We start from the raw sequence: 17319 nt of genomic DNA on the forward strand, positions 1-17319 counted from the left end.
ATTGTTCATCAGAGCATAAAAACAAAAAGAAACCTAATTGTCACTCAGGGAAATAGATGAATTATGGTTAATTCATATAATGAAACACTATTCAACAGTTAAAATGAATAAACTTATGTGCATAAACACGGATAATCTTCAAAATATATAATAGTGAAAGTTGCAAAAGTGGTGTAGAGTATGGTTAGATTTATGCAAATATTAAGACAAAATAATTTGTCATATTTTGTTTATTAATATGCACATGTTGTAAAAGTACAGACACTCATGGAAATGATACACATCTCTGGGGAGGGAGTGAGGGGAAAAGGTTCCTGTTGGGACTTTAGAGGAATATGTATCATCTTCTTCTTATTCTTTTAGAAAGATAAGGTCTAAAGTAAAGACAAAATGTTAACATCCATTTTAGTGTATATATATATACACACACACATACATATATATACACATTATATTATTTTCTATCTTTTAAAGTGTGCTGCATAAATTAAAAAATTTTAAAACGAAAGTAGACAAAGAAAATGTTTTTGAAAACTCTACCAGTTGCATGTTTCTGGAAATAAAATTAGGACAGAGTTACCAGAATGGGCAACTATATTAAAAAATAGGGACCCAAGGCAAATGGAATTGATAATAATTTACAAGACAGCAGCTTCATTAAATTTTTGAGTGAGAAGCAAAATAGTCAGAAGCTCCCTGGAAAGGAGAAGAAGTAAAAGATAGATTGCATAGAATAAAACATCAAAAGGCCAAGAAGAGAAGTTTAAAAACAGAATACAATTGAATATTTACCAACATGACACTAAATAGTAGAAAGGGTAGACAAATACCTAGGTTACATAAAATGCGCCAATTATGAATTTTAAAACCAATTTTAGAATCATTCCATTTGTAAGAGAGTGACAATTATCTTAAAGAATTCTTTAACATCACTGACATATCTGAAGATTGATTTTATGCAAACAGATTTAGTAGCTAATAGACCAGTTGAGTGTTTATGAAGCAGTGTTAAAGAATGTTTAGTTTCTAAAGATGGCATCCAAAATATCCATCTAATCATGCACAAGTGAATTGAATTCTTAACTGAAAATACATTTCCCCTTTAGCCTTAAGAGTAGGACTAAATTAATGTCATGTGTAAAAGATTGTGGGCACCCTAATGCTAAATTCAATGCTTATTTCTTGGCAACATTTAAAAAATGGGAGTATTTAAAAAATTATACAAATCTAAAATAAATGTGTTTGTGAAATAATAAGTATATTAAACTTCTTGCTTAAAAATAGTACTATAATGAAAGATGACTTTACATTCTCAGTGTGAGCCAATCTGGGACCCACTGCCCCACCCAGAAGTGGCCCAGTCCTGGGGGCAGGGGGAAAGATGACTTTAAAGACAGGTTAAATTTCTTATTTATAATCAATGATAATTGGGAACTAAGTATTAAAATGATTTACTTGCTAGTTATATATATGTGACCTATACTTATGACATTGTGAGGTATAGACTAGAGTTTTGACACTGCTATTTGTGTTTAGATAAGACTGAGTATGTTAGGGCTGTTTGGTGGCAATTATGATACCTGTAACTGCCATTGCAAACTTAGAATTAGACACCATACTTTCAGTTCCATTCTGACTTTTCTTGCCTTTCACTTGCTGACATCATTGCCCACCATTTCTTTTTTTATGTTTTTTAAAAAACTTTTAAGTTCAAGGGTACATGTGCAGGTTTGTCACATAAGTGAACATGTATCATGGGGGTTTGTTATGCAGATTATTTTATCACCCAGGTATTAAGCCTAGTAACCATTGGTTATTTTTCCTGATCTTCTCCCTCCTCCCACTCCCCACCCTCCAAAAGGCCTCAGTGTGTGTTTTCCCCCTGTATGTGTCCATGTGTTCTTATCATTTAGCTCCCACTTATAAGTGAGAACATGTGGTATTTGGTTTTCTGTTCCTGCACTAGTCTGCTGAGGATAATGGCCTCCAGCTCCACCCATGTCCCCGCAAACGACATGATCTTGTTCCTTTTTATGGTTTCATAGTATTCCATGGTATAAATGTACCACATTTTCTTTATCCAGTCTATCACTGCTGGGTATTTGATTGATTCCATGTCTTGGCTATTGTATATAGTGCTGCAATGACCATACATGGGCATGTGTCTTTATAATAGAACAATTTACATTCCTTTGGGTATACACCCAGTAATAAGATTGCTGGGTCCAACAGTATTTCTGTCTTTAGGTCTTTGAGGAAATGCCACGCTGTCTTCCACAGTGGTTGAACTAATTTTCACCCCCACCAACACTGTATAAGCATTCTTTTCTCTAGTACCTTGCCAGAATCTGTTATTTTTTGACCTTTTTTTTTTTTTTTTTTTTTTTGAGACGGAGTCTCGCTCTGTTGCTCAGGCTGGAGTGCAGTGGTGCAATCTTGGCTCACTGCAAGCTTTGCCTCCCGGATTCATACCATTCTCCTGCCTCAGCCTCCCGAGTAGTTGGGATTACAGGTGTGTGCCACTATGACCAGCTAATTTTTATTTAGTAGAGGCGGGGTTTCACCATGTTGGCCAGGCTGGTCTCAAACCCCTGGCCTCAAGTGATCTGCCCACCTTGGCCTCCCGAAGTGCTGGGATTACAGGCATGAGCCACAGGACCCAGCCCTCCTTATTGTGGTTTTGATTTACATTTCTCTAGTGATTAGTGATAGTGAGATTTTTTTTAATATGATTTTTGGCTGCATATATGTCTTCTATTGAGAGGTGCCTGTTCATGTCCTTTGCCCACTTTTTAATGGAGTTACTTGTTTTTTTCTTGTAAATATGTTTAAGTTCCTTATAGATGCTGAATATTTGACCTCTGTCAGATGCATAGTTTGCAAGAATTTTCTCCCATTCTGTGGGTTGTCTGTTTACTCTGTTGATAGTTTCTTTTGCTGTGCAGAAGCTTTTTAGGTTAACTAGATACCATTTGTCAATTTTTGCTTCTGTTACAATTGCTTTTGAATGCCCACTATTTCAGTGTACTCAGAACATGTCCCCCAGGACTTCTCAAACATTAGTGAACATAGAATTGCAAGAGTATTTACTAAGAACACAGATTCCAGAACCCTATCCTAATAGATGCTGATTTGGAATATCCTTTGGAGTAGGATGCAGGTGCTCCACAAACCACATTTGGACCCCTTTCATTCATCTGCCTTACCATATTAGTTCCTAGCAATGGTAATTTCCATTATCTGCCTTTTCCTCTTCCAGAACTTAGCAGTACTACAAAAAGATCAAGGCTTAACCAAGTGTTTCCACCACAAATTTGTGTCATTAAACATACGTATTTTATAGTCAAACAGACTTAGGTCCAAATCTTGACCCTGTTACATGCTAGCTATATTTTGCACAAATCATCAAATCCCTTTCAGCTGTAATTTCCTTATCTGCAACATGCAGACTCATTCATTATTCATTCATTCATCCAATGAACAAAGATATATATTTTAAATACATACTGTTGTAAGTACTGGTGATAGATTAATTGACAAGGACTAAATATAACTGTCTACATGGACCTTATATTTCATTAAAGATTCCTACTTAATGCAGACAGTTGTTAGAAGGATTGAATGAAAACATAAAAACATAATAATAGCTACCATACATAACAGTATTTAAGAGCCAGATAAGGTTTCAGGTGCTCTATATAATTACCTAATTTATTTCTTATAACAAAACCATGAGGTAAGTACTATTATTTTTGTATATAATATATATGTATATATATATACAAAATTTTGTATATATATATATATATATATATATATATATATATATAATGAAATTGAGCCACAGATAGTTTTTTATTCAAGGCCACTCACATAACAAGTGGTAGAGCTGGAATTCCCACCCAAGTGGCTGGGTCCAGAATCAATGCTGTTAAGCTCTAATATAATGCCTATTTTTCTCAATGCAATTAAACTAGCAAAATTATAATGTACAGGTCAGATTTCTGAAGAAGTCAGAATAAATATAAAATATAAAATGCTCAGAAGCCAAAGTCTATAATTTGATCTGATAGTAACATTATTCAAGAAAAAAACGTGTCAACAACAAGGAATTGTCCCAGTTTTCATTACAAAAAGGGCACCTTCCTGAGAACAAAAATTGGCAAGATTTATTCAGCACTTTCAGAGGAGAAACTTGATGTTAACCATAATAATAACAATAGCAATCATCCATATTGAACATTTACCATTTAGCCAGGCACTATACTAATTTCTTCTCACAATTCATCTTGACAATAACTTGCAAGGTATGTAATATGTTCATCTTACCAGATGAAGAAACTGAGGTTAGTAAGCATCTCCAGCCAGGTGGTTTGATCCCAGAATACACCTTCTTCATGATGACAAAGCACCATTTTTATACCAGCTGTACATTCAATCTGTAGGATACAAACTTACAGTTATTAAACATATCTGTTCCTTATAAGTAGCATATGAGCTGGGTAGAATATACTTAAAGACTATATAGCAAAATGTCAGTTAAAATGTGCTTTTCTCAGGCCTCCACTGGTCCCACCAACTAAGTAAATTCCTCTATTAATATTCTTTCATAGAACCTAATTTTATAATTATGATTTTAGTGCTTATTTCCTCTTCTAGGTGGTAAGATGCATGAGGTTGATCATTTGCTTTCATTTTTCAGTGCATTCTTGGTGCCTAGTATAGTTCCCGTTATGTGAATGGTTAGTGAAGAAATGAATGCCTGGATTCTATGTTTACTTTGTACATTTCCAGTCATTTGCCTGGTTTATCAGATTCTCTGGTGAAGGCAAAAATGCCGACACAAACATATTAAGCACTGGAAAAGGATATCCCTGTTACAAATCAAATAGCACAGGGAGAAGGTGTGTTTAAAATGAGCATATCTTGGTTGCTTGCGACATTTCTCTTTATTATTGTATTTGCTTTTTCATTGTGTAATGGAATCTTGTGAGTTTGGTTAGTTTGATTGATCTCTGAGTGACCAATCAAATGACTAAATAAATTGAACACTAGACTCATCACTTTGTCCACTCACTCACTCTCTCAGGTGATGCCATCCTTGGCACATGGTCTAAACAACCGCCCAAATTCTATTGCTGGAAACTCAACAGAGAGTCTAGGCATGAATTGAGGTACCAGCAAAGCACAGACACTAACCACTAAACATCATTTCTTTTGAAATAATTTGATATTTCAAACATAAAGTACCAGAAATATTCATCATGTGAAATATCAGAACTTTGTTGAACTTCACTAGAAATAATTTGTGTTTTAATATTTTTCTAAAATTTTGATTTAGGTAAGGATGTATGGGTGGGACACCATATCAATTTAGTGTTTAGTGCTTCTAAAGCTATCCAGCCCTGAATTTCCTAGGGGTACAGATTCTTCTTCTTATATCATATGTCAATACCTGCTTCCTCTCATTCTTAATATTATTATATCTTATTTTTTGCTTTTGTCTCTGAGAAAGAAGTACCCCAGTGCCTTGGCAAGGTGAACCTCCCCATCAGAATATTATTCTCAATGCAGTAGCTGATGTTCTCTTAGTGACTTTTTGATGTTCCATCTTCATTAGCTCCTATCCTAAACAAAAATTTTCTCAATCCCACTTCCTCCTCAATCTACTATTCTTCTTTACAAACTTCCTGTTATTTATATTTTGTGCTTCTTCTGCCTTAGTAGTATTTATTCCTTTGCAGCCAGACTTTCAACCAACCCCAGCATTTTCGTATGTTTTCTGTGAGCTCAGCCTTGCTTAAAACACCTGTCTTATAAGCAATTATTTCTTCCCTTAATTCAGTGATCAGCTCGCTCATCTTCATAAGTCCTTGCAATTGTGACTAACATTGTCTTACATGTATAGTAAGTGCTCAATACACTTACTATTTAATAAATAAAGTTAAATTGTGTTATTTTTATATGTTTAGGATTTTTGTCTTAATTATTATAAGGCATTTCAAAGTATCTTGCTGTGTGTGATTTCAAAGTAACTTAAAATTAGAACAGGTATAAAAATCAAACCTATTTGAATTAAATAAAAAGACTGAGAAAAAAATATAGCCAAAACTGGATTTTTTTAAGATTAAAAGGATATTCCATGTTTTCTTTTTAAATCATGCCTACATATTTTATACATCATAAATTCATTGTATTTTTAATTCTGTAAAAATGCATGTTTCTTAACTTTTCAGTATTATGGGAGTTATACAATTCAGAGATTCTTCAGAGAAAGTAATTTTGGTGAAGTTTCAATCTCCCTCTTTTTTTTCTATATTAAGAAGCTCAGGAAAGAAGTTAATTTTAAATATGAATACCCTTTTAACTTTAATTTTATATTTATCTGCACATTCTTTCTTTCTCTCTCAATCTCTTTTCTTGAGATGTAATTTACTCACCATCAAATTTACCCTTTGTATGTGTACTTTATGTATATTAACAAATGTATGCAATCATATCACCACCACCACAATCAAAATAGAGAATATTTCTATCATTCCAAAAAGTTCTGTTATGCCTCACTTATAGTCAATATCTCCCCTCTACCCTGCAGCCCTTGACAACCCTGATGTAAAAATATAAATGCCTTTTTGTTTCTAAAGCACATTTGGGGAAATTTTACTTAAGAAGTAAGTATCCCTGTTAAATCAAGAATTGAATAGATACAGTTTTAACATCCTTAAAATGTACCTGCTAGCATTATGCTATAAGAAAGATACTTCAGAAAACAAAATTTAAACAAGTAATACAAAATACTGTTACTTCTGTGATTATGTGATATAACATTCAGTCTATGGTTGAGAAATTGCCTAATTTATGGCATCAAGCTCTGTGACTCACAGAGTAGCAGGGGTTGAAAAACACTTTTTCATGCCTCGATGTTTTTCTCTTCTTCTTTTGGGCAGGGCTAGGGGCAATGAGTTGATTTGAGCTTCAGTAATTTTTTTCTTTTTTCTTTTTTTTTTCTTTTTCCTTTTTTTTTTTTTTTTGTCTAAGCAAAAAGTTTTCACTTGTCCTAAAGTGATACAGTAGTGATTCATAAGTTAATATGCCTGACAACTGAAAATCACAGAACATGTCAAATTATACCAAAGATTGGAAGAAAGAGACATTTTTAAATTGAACTTAAATATTCAACTAAGGATATGTTTTGTCCTTTTAATGACCAGCATATTGGTGGGGAAGGGTGTTAAATGGAAGTTTTGGATAGTGAAATTAATTGCCAAAAAAGACATACTTTGGGATGGCATGTCTCTTTCATATGCTTATCTTTGGAAACTGTCTGCCATATACCCTGTAAAAGGGAAGAGATTACTATGTTTATAGCACAAGGTCCATTTTCCTCTGAGCAGGTCTAATGGGATTGGGGTAGATCTCATCCAATGTTTGATCAGTCACAAATCAAATTATATTTTATCACATTGAAACTAAGAGAAGTAGAAACTACAGTCAGACAATGGTGAGATCCAGAAAACCAAAGTTCACATACTTAATTCAACTGTGTTAGATGCCTTTGAATATTTTCCTTTTTAATCGATATTTTCCTTTTTTGATTTATGTGAACAGATTTTTCCTTCTTCTTCTCTGACACTACTCAGTCGCTGTGGTTTGCTCCATATCGTCACTTCTTATGTGTCTATTTTGTCTTTAGTTCTCTTCTTTTCTTTCTCTATAGTCTTGCCTTAGCTTAGGCAAACTTTCTATTTCAGTACTTATGTGGATAAGTCTCTATCTTTGGTCCTAAACTCTCAGTAACTCTAGATCTCCAATTTTCCAGCTTCTTCATAAATAGCTGTTTGTAGATTTCTCACAAGTATCTTCAACTCACCATGCTCTTAAGAAATCTTCTACCATACACGTTAGTTGCTTAGTACACAAATGCTTAATTGAATTGAACTGTGATCATTCACAGTGGAAAGAAAAATGGAATGTAAGTTTTTGAATTGGGCCTTAATGGCTAATTACTGGAAAAGAGGAAAGAGGAAAGAATCTTCCAAATGCAGAGAAGACAATGAGGTACAAAACCAGGTATAAACATTATAAAGTCCTAGAAGAGTGAGACTGGCCTGTCAAGGATAGAAAGAAATTGGTGGGAAGTAAAGTTGGGTAGTTAAGAGTGGGGCAAAATGTGGCAGAATTTGAAAGCAGAGAAGTTTAAACTTGATGTTTAAAAAAATGGTATTCCTTAATGACTTTGGAGTAGAAGATATAATGGGCATTTGTTGGTTCCTTATCTGGCCTTCATTCTTTGCTCCACTCTTTCTAACAGTTTTTAGAATTTCATTCTTCTGAATGGAGTCCGTAAGTTTAAATAGAAAGTAACTTCACCTTTAACTTCAGGGGTCAGCATGTGGCCTAAATTTCTCCAGCCAGAATGAACCTGAGAAATTCTGTTCAGAATCATTTTCTTGTGGGTAGAACTGTCCCCAATTTGTGCTATAGCCGTGACATAAATATGCTAGAAGACAGCCAGAAAAAGCTGAGAGAAGGCTAGGATGATCTTTATTTCCCAGCTAGAAAACATTTCTGAAAATTTTGAAGTATTAAAAAAAATATTTCAAAAAAGATAATTTTTGAAAAATACTAATAAACATTTTTGGTATAATACTATTCATTCACCTATAAATCACTTTACTTGGAGGGAACACAAAAGGATTATTATATATTATGTCTTATCTTGGGAAAACACAAATGTACTAGGTATGATTCCACATGTCAAGAAATGAAATATATTGACCTAAGGAATTGCACTTCTTTTAACGCTTCTGTAAATCTTAGTGTTAATAGAACTAAAAGGAGAAATGTATTAACTCCATTTTTATTTCCAAGTCTTTAGTGTTAATTTTATTTCCTTTTGTGTTACACTTTTGTCTTAAGAGTTCACAAAGTTTCTCGTGATTAGTGGTGTTCTGGAGCTGGCACATATAACCTATCACATTAAAAAACAAAGGTAATAAATACTCAAAACCCAGCACTTCCTAAATATTGTATACATTTTAGTATCACCTATGTCGTCTAGGTAATTTTCCTTACTGAATCTATATGGTAGCAATAATACATAATCATGAGCTATTGAGCATCTCTTCTCAACTCTGTTCAGTGATACTGCATTAGTAGTTTGAAATGGGTCATGGTGAGAGTATTCACATCACTTAACCCACAGAGCAGGCAAATGCTATAAATCAGGCTTGATTAATTGTTTTGTTTATTGTCTTTATTTAAGAAAGTGATACAGGAAACATTAATAATGCAGATTAAACTTAAAAGTGAGTCATGTCTGGAGACATTATACTGTGCAGCACAAAAAATTGAGAAAATAGTTTTCTAACTTAAAAACTGTTACCTGATTCAGCATATACATCACTCACATAATAGATGAAGGAGGAAAGTTCTGACATTGGTCTTGCTGTTTCACGTTTATCTTTTTAAAATTTTTACTTGTTGTTTTGAGACAGTCTCACTCTGTTGCCCAGGGTAGAGTGCAGTGGTGTGATCACCGTTTACTGCAACTGCCGCCTCCTGGGTTCAAGTAATCCTCTCACCTCAGCCTCCCAAGTAGCTGGGACTAGAGGCACCCTTCACTACACCTAACTAATTTTCTTTGTATTTTTTTTTTTTGGAGAGATGGAGTCTCGCTATGTTGCCGCACTCGTCTCAAATTCCTGGCCTCAAGCAATCTGCCTGCCTTCACCTCCCAAAGTGCTGGGATTACAGGCGTGAACCACCGTGTCAGGGCCACTTTTATCTTAATGGGTTAAAAAAAATAAAAAAGGAAAGAAAAATCGCAGCCAATATTCACATCAGAACCACATGTATTTGTCAATTGCAGCTAGGGGTTGGCTATGATTACAAGAGTTAGGAAAAATCAACAAAAGCTTACACGTTCTTATATACTCAAAAGTTATTACAAGATGATGTACACACATACACACACGCACCCTGTTTTGTTTTGTTTTGTTTTGTTTGTTTTATTTTGTTTTGTTTTGAGACCCAGTTGTTAAACATTTACCAGCACTCCACTGGCTGCAACTTTCTATTTCATTTTCTATTTCGTTGATTGAAGGTATAATTAGAAAGATAAGAACTTTTCAACAAAGCTTAAGATGTCTTCAGTATGAGAAAGCAAGCATACATGGGATCATTTTCTCGTAGAAATCATTGTAAAGCTTCAACTGCTCTCCTTGACATATAGGAACAGTAAGAACTTGACACTGTAAAGCATTGCACAAAAATCAACCTTCCTACTGTGTAGCTGAAAGAAATTGCCTTTGGTAGTAAACAATAGTGTAGCAATAGCTAAATATTTCATGAAGAACTTTTTGTTACTTTTAAAAATTGATAAATATTTGTCAACTTGGAAAGAGTCCAAGAAATACAAACTATTTTTTTTTTTACCTTTCTGCTTGATTTTGTTTCTTGTTTCCTGATGTTTTTATACCATCTACCTCCTCCATGGTAATTCTGCCCCCTGCTGGAAATGGGTAGATGATAATTTCCCCCCCACTAGGAATTCAAACTATTAAAATACTGTAAAAACATTTAAAAAAAAATAGAGAAACATTTTCTTAGTAGTGCCCCCAGGTCAATGAGCTTTTCATATAACAGTACTGTATTTGTCATTATAGAAATTAACATTTATCTTACATCTCGTGGTAAGAGATTTATGTTATTTCTCCCATTAGGTTGATGGAGCTCGTACTTTCTCCCCCCGGCAATTTAGTACAGTGCTCTGGAACATTTTAGTACTTAAATATACTACAAGAGCATTAACTTCCTTGATTTTAATTTCTTTCCATTTTGAAACATTTCTTTTTTATAATTATAATTTCAGATAGTAGTCATTGTCCTATTAACTAGTAAGCCTATTTCAAGTGCCTACTATTTATCTAACTCTGTGCCAAAGGCTGAGGGATTTTTCCAACATGAGGATCCTGCAGATGCTTTTCCTTTTGTTTCTTCTAAATAATTGTCATGAGCATATGGACACACTGACTGATCAGATAGAACTAACCCATCAGGTATCCCTTTTTCCTTCCCTTGTTATAAACTTAGAACGTATGTTGTGTCTATTCATAAGACCATCTGATGTTCAGTTTTGAGTTAGACTCATTCCTAACTCACTTAATGTACAAATACTTCTTTTTGTTCATTTTTACCTATTCCTAGTTTATATCAATTTAAAATGTTTTATTTATCTTAGAAGTCATTTTAAATCCTTTTGAAAATAAGATGAAGCCAAAACATAAAAATTAAATTAAAATGTTGGGGGACAGCTACCCAAGAAAAGTTTAGGTATAATTTGTATTCATATGGAGCTTGCAGAACACCTAAAAAGCTGCCATTTATAACCCATCATTTTAAGTCACGTTTGCTTATGGTTTCTTGGATGGCTTCCTGGTCCCTTTTTTTTTTCTCTGGAAGCTTGATAGCAGCAGAAAGGCAGGGCCAACAGATAACTTAGACCAAAAGTTCTAAGCTGGGAGGTTTGTTATAAATATCTTCCATATAACACTAGCCTCCTAGGCCATTTAAGGCTAGAGTTCAATTAAGCAAAATTTAAATCTAAATGTCAGTATGGTAGAGAGGGATCCTTACCATAATCTGATTTATCGCTTGGTTATTATGATCATTTTGTTCTATTCTCCACCCTGGACTAATGAAAGACTATTACCATAGAGCCATGACAAGTTTTATTCTCTTGAACTGTCTAGCTTTGTTACTTTCCCTTGCTAATAGTCACTTACTAAGTCAGAGATGCTGCAGACATTGCAAATAGAATGATTCCTCATATGTCTCTAGGGATACAGTTTTCTGAGATACAGATCTAGCAAGGGCATGAGAAAGAGAAGAAAGCAAAAAAGAAATCATCTCTGCTAATTCAATTGTGGGTTTCCTTGGATCAAAGACTACCTATTATAGCATACCAAGTTCAAGACTACATAGGATGCTGGAGGCCGTCTCCTCATGATTTATATTAAGCACTATACATGGTACACATGTGGCCTCTATGGAAGTATACTTAAATGATTCTTTTTTATCACTGGCAGACTAAGGAATAGCATACAAGGAGGTCTCGTTCTAGTGATGCTGTTTAAGTACTAGAAGGTCAGAGGAAGTGAAGAAAATAAATAGACAAAAGAAGAAAGATGCATATATTAAACAGCAAGTAGGACTAAATCTCAAAGGAGCAAATAAAAATTTCTAGCAAATGACATAACTCCATTTGAATATACAGCCAACAATTAAAATGTCAGGGAATTTGGTTCCCAGGGTTTTAGAACAAGGGAGAAATACTCAAATATCCCATTGGTGGGCATTAGGATTATTTTTAAATGACTATTTTTACCTCTGGTTAAGAGAACACACTTCACTGGGGAAAAATAGGTGAAAAATTGTTGATAGGTATCATTTTCTCAATTCTGCTATTCAATAAGTAATGGCTACAAATTTTAGTATAAAACATATGGTTCAAAAAATCAAATTTTCTGTATTTGTTATAACTTTACTTCTGTTTCAAGCCTATGTTGTTCCATTAGTGGCAGACTCTTAATCACAATCAGTTTAAAATAATCTCATTGTAATCGGAGTTTCCTCAGGCAACTGAAGCCACCCCTCCTTCACCCAAACTTTTCCCTAAGTCTAGTGTCTAAGTTCTAGGATGTTGATAGACAGCAAAGGCATTGAGAGCAGGAGTGGAAGGGGGAACATAAATCTCCCTCAAGTCATTTGTATACACCAGCATCAGCTGAGAAATTCTTATCCCACCTCTGTTTGTCAATCCAAGAAGATCTCTGCCTTGTCTTCCTTATTCCGGAAAAAGTCAGCCATGTGCTTCTCATTCCACAGCGTGGGCTCTCCAGCCCTGGGTTGTCTCATCCATTTCCATATCCTTCTTGGGTGCATGTGGACATGCGACCTCCCCAAGGTAAACAGAGTTCAGAGGAACCCTATGGGGCTTGTCTCTTCCCAGCCTCTATTCCAAAAGTGATATATAGGACCACCTGACTTCAAAACCCACAAATAAATCTGGTGGCTCTAACGTTCTCCTTCCTACTTAGCCTGAAGGTGTGGGGAAGGGCAGGAAAGCCTTTATAGAGAAAATGAAAAGCCGACATCTAAATATTGTTTTCCCTTTGTTCTTAACCAGCTTGGTTTAGGTTCTTAACCTTGTGGCAGGGTTTCAGCTGGGAGAACATAAGGAAAAATGTCCTTTATTATTTAAGGTATAAGTTTTATGCCCCATGTCTTTTCTAGACAATATTTTATTTCTCAGAACAAGAAAATTGAAATTCAAAACCCAAATATTGACAAACATCTCCCATCTCTCTTTCTCTTCAATGTCGTCTTTCTTCCCTTAGGTACTAAAGATGAAATGTTATAGCTATCCAGGTTGAGGAAAATGCAGTATTTGTTAAAAAAAAAAAAAAGCATATCAACAGATCATACAATTATCCATAAATTGTATTGGAATCTTTCTCCTTTTCCCCTTCCTCTCTTCCCTCCCTTTTTTCTTTCTCTTCTCCTTTTTCCTCCAGCTGTTTTTCTAATAGCTTGTTCATTGTTCTTTATTATTGTTTTTGGTTAGAAAGAGAAATGAAAGGTGAAAATTACATCAACTGATGTACTTTGGATGAGAACCAACAAGGATCAGATTATTGACTGTAATTTTCTGTGCTTTTTCATTTAATTATTTTCTTTGTATTTTTCTGCAAATTTCACCAGGATAATTTACACTGACATTATATGAGCTATTGGAGTTAAGCGTTTAGCTTTTACATTTTGAAATCTGCAGAAAATGTACTAACTTTTTATAAACACTATTGGAAAAAAATTAAGTCTCAAGATCTCTTTCAGCTAAATGAGAAATCAGATAAATGATTTTAAATTGCAAGCTCAGGCTCAGTGCTATAGATATATTGTTTTGACTGCCTAGAATCCTCCTATTCTGAGAGCTGCCACTTCCCCTACCCACATGGGTTATTTTGTACTTGTTCCAAGAGTTGGTAGCTGAGCAAATCTGAGCCAACTCTAGTCATTTCCCTGGTGACAACTAATTGGACCAGGAATAAACAACTTACCCAAGCTGGACTTGTTAACCTCTCTCTGAAAATTTAGCATCAGAAATAGGATTCCAGGTAAGTCTGAGAAGAAGATAAAAATTAGGTATTGGTCGTATTTTTGTTCTACTATATAACACAGATGACAAAAACAAAAACCAAAACCAAAAAAAAAAACACCATTACTCATGAATAAACAAGCAAAACAGAAAAAGCAGAAACAGAACAGAAATCCTAAGGGTGCTGGAACTCTTGGTTTCAGTTGTTCCTGAGACTCAGTTTAAATCTGGATTGCACGTTTATGAAAAACACTAGTACCTTCATTATGAAGTCCTCTTTGGACTTAAGTTTGAGTTTATGTTACTTGCAACCAATCAAGTCCTAACCAATACTCTCCAGTGCCTTTTATGTCAGACTAATTCAGATGGACTATATTACCATACTGCAGAAGGAGCAAATGACTTGGGGTATTTCTCACCAGTCATGTGAAGTCATTTCTCTATCCATGTGGTTTCATTTAGAAATTGAAGCACAAGAAGAAAACCACGTGTTTATAACTTCAAAACTCCAAAAGGAAAATTTATTCTTAGAGACTTTTAAATAATAAGAGAAATACTAACAATGAGACAAGCCTATATTTACTGAATTTAGAGTTTGACCAGTCAATAGTTTAAAATATCAGAATTTTTGTCACCGTAGCTAGGAAAATTCTGCTGAAGGCTGGAGAATGAATATGTCTGTGCTATTTAAAATAGGTTTTCTGGAATAGACAGTTTAGGCTCTAAAAAGAAGAAAGCAAGTCTTTGTCTACACATATGGCTTATTCTGTTTAATTAACTCCTTTTCTCCAGAAACACAAATTCCAGCTTGCCAAAAAAAAAAAAAAAAAAAAAGAAAAGAAAACCATAAATCTATGTAAACTGCTGGCTGACATAACTTAAACAAGGTAGTTAAAATAGTTGAAATCTCAGCTGTGTGACTGGGGCAAATTACTTAATCTCTCAGTGACTCAGTTGTCTTCTCTATAAAATGAAGATAGGATAGTTGTGAGTTGTAAATGAGTTAATATATGTAAGTCACATATCATAGTGCTTTGCACTTAATGTACACACAGTAAAAGTTCAGTTTATGTTAGCTACTATTTTCTCAAAGAAATACTAGAAAATGGGGTTTTCATATAGAGCTTTGGTTATCCTTGGTGGAAAGTTAATTTGGACTACGATTAGCACTTATACAAATGGGTCTTTTGCAATACTCCATTTATCCTTGTCTCTATCAAGATATTTACAAATGAAAATAAAATAAATTTTAAAATGAAAGAAAATAAAGCAAACTGAATGTAATTTTTAGGAAGAGAAGGGGCTGCCACAAAGTATAACAATGACTAAGTGGTGAAATTCCAGCATATTTGGGAATGCGCCCATATGTAGTAGACTTATACCGTACTGTTTTCCTTTCTTCTCTCTCTTTCTTTCTTTTGGTAATGGAACCCTTATTTCTTGTGGAAAACATTCTACATGATCTAGTTGGGAGTGAAGCTGAATCTTCTTCTAAGCCACAGGTTGGGCACATGAGACAGTAAGAATATCTGATCCAGAGCTCTTAGGGAAGACACTCCCTGTAATCCGATGTCAAAATTTGGTTATCAGCCATCACCCAGCAACATAAAAAGAGTCATTGAATAGAAAGATATAATATCCTAATGGAATTATGTGACACCTTGGATCCCAGACATACTAAAGAAATGTATCCCTGGACTTTCAGTGATATGCCCTCAAAGGCTCTCAAATATTTTTGTTTAAAAAAAGTTATGCTGTTTTAAGTAGGAAGTTAATCACTTGCAACTGAAAAGTTTCCAACGATTACTGCTATTTCTGTGTTACCTTTCAGAAGCTGAAGGGTAGACTCTATACCCTGCTTCCATAAGAATGGGATCCATTTTGATTCTTTCTTCTTTTCAATGGAAAAAAAGCAAGTATGCATTCAGGTATTATTTTTTACCCAGTCCAGTTAGAGTTATAGTTTGGAATATTAGTTGACTAGAAAAGAATAAAAAATATCAGGAAATAGATTTTAGGCTGGGGCAGTAGCTCACGCCTGTAATTCCAGCACTTTGGGAGGCCGAGGTGGGTGGATAACCTAAGGTCAGGAGTTCAAGACCAGCTTTACCAACGTGGTGAAACCTCATCGCCACTAAAAATACAAAAAATCAGCCAGGTGTGGCGGCAGACACCTGTAATCCCAGCTACTCGGGAGGCTGAGGCAGGGGAATCGCTTGAACCCAGGAGGTTGAGGTTGCGGTGAGCCGAGATAGCACCATTGCACTTTACCTAGGGAACAAGAAAAAAAAAAAAAAGAAAGAGACTTTAATGGAGAAAATCCTTAACAAATTAATATCAATTTTACGTTTACTATAGTCAAAGATTGAAGATATCTTTAAAAGGTGTGCTGTAGAACGACAATTTACAAATTCATTCAGCAGGAGATCATGTAGACGTGAATTACCTGCTCTGCACTGTGATCATAAAACATTATCAAAGTTAGTTTTTAGATCAAGTGGAAAAGTTTTCTGATATTTCATTCAAAAGTACACTGGAGTTTATCTCTGTGCCCAAAAATATTCTTGAAGATGAAACACAGGGAATTACAAATAAATTTTGAACTGAGAAAGTGGAATGAGAAATAAAAGAGTAATTCTCTAATTTCCACTCTATCCCCAGGCCTATGCCCCTCCCCTTCACAATAAGTAATCCTAATTCCAGCTGTATGTGTTGGACAAGGAAGGGACAGGCGGGTGGGGCTGGTGACTAAAAGCTTTTTAGAGTATCTTGTAAGATTGTCTCTTGGAATAGTTAGAAACTTCCCTCTGCCAGAGGATTTAGTATCTGCCCCCACACTATGAAACATTTTGCTCTCCACCCATTCATCTTCTAAAAATCGTTGGCCTTAACCCAATCTCTATTGTTAAGATATGGAGACATAGATTGCTGTAAATACCTCCCCAAAACACAGTGAGATTATGGCAGAGAGGAAATTGAGACCTCTTTTTCCCTAAGATACTACTTCCTCTACAAGACTTGGTTTGCTCTTGCTTTCCACACTTTGTTGTTTCTCAAACTTCCTTGTGTGCTCAGATATCCAGAGGACATGGGAAAATATAATTAACTGGGAAGACTGAAGTTTGGCTATAATTATCAATTTGGGCAATCCATTGTGGCAA

At 34.8% G+C, this 17319-nt stretch overlaps 1 long non-coding RNA gene across 1 annotated transcript; it reads right to left on the minus strand.

Moving 5' to 3' along the window:
* Positions 1 to 249: 249 nt before the first annotated feature.
* On the minus strand, positions 250 to 17083 carry LOC117974600 (uncharacterized). Its single transcript, XR_004664668.2, has 3 exons — positions 14121 to 17083; positions 4330 to 4439; positions 250 to 374 (listed from the first exon to the last, which is right to left on the minus strand). It is a non-coding gene; the product is annotated as an uncharacterized LOC117974600 (long non-coding RNA).
* Between the last annotated feature and the right edge of the window lie 236 nt (positions 17084 to 17319).

The sequence above is a fragment of the Pan paniscus genome, chromosome 8 (assembly GCF_029289425.2).
Source record: "Pan paniscus chromosome 8, NHGRI_mPanPan1-v2.0_pri, whole genome shotgun sequence".
In the NCBI taxonomy this organism is placed as follows: Eukaryota; Metazoa; Chordata; class Mammalia; order Primates; family Hominidae; genus Pan; species Pan paniscus.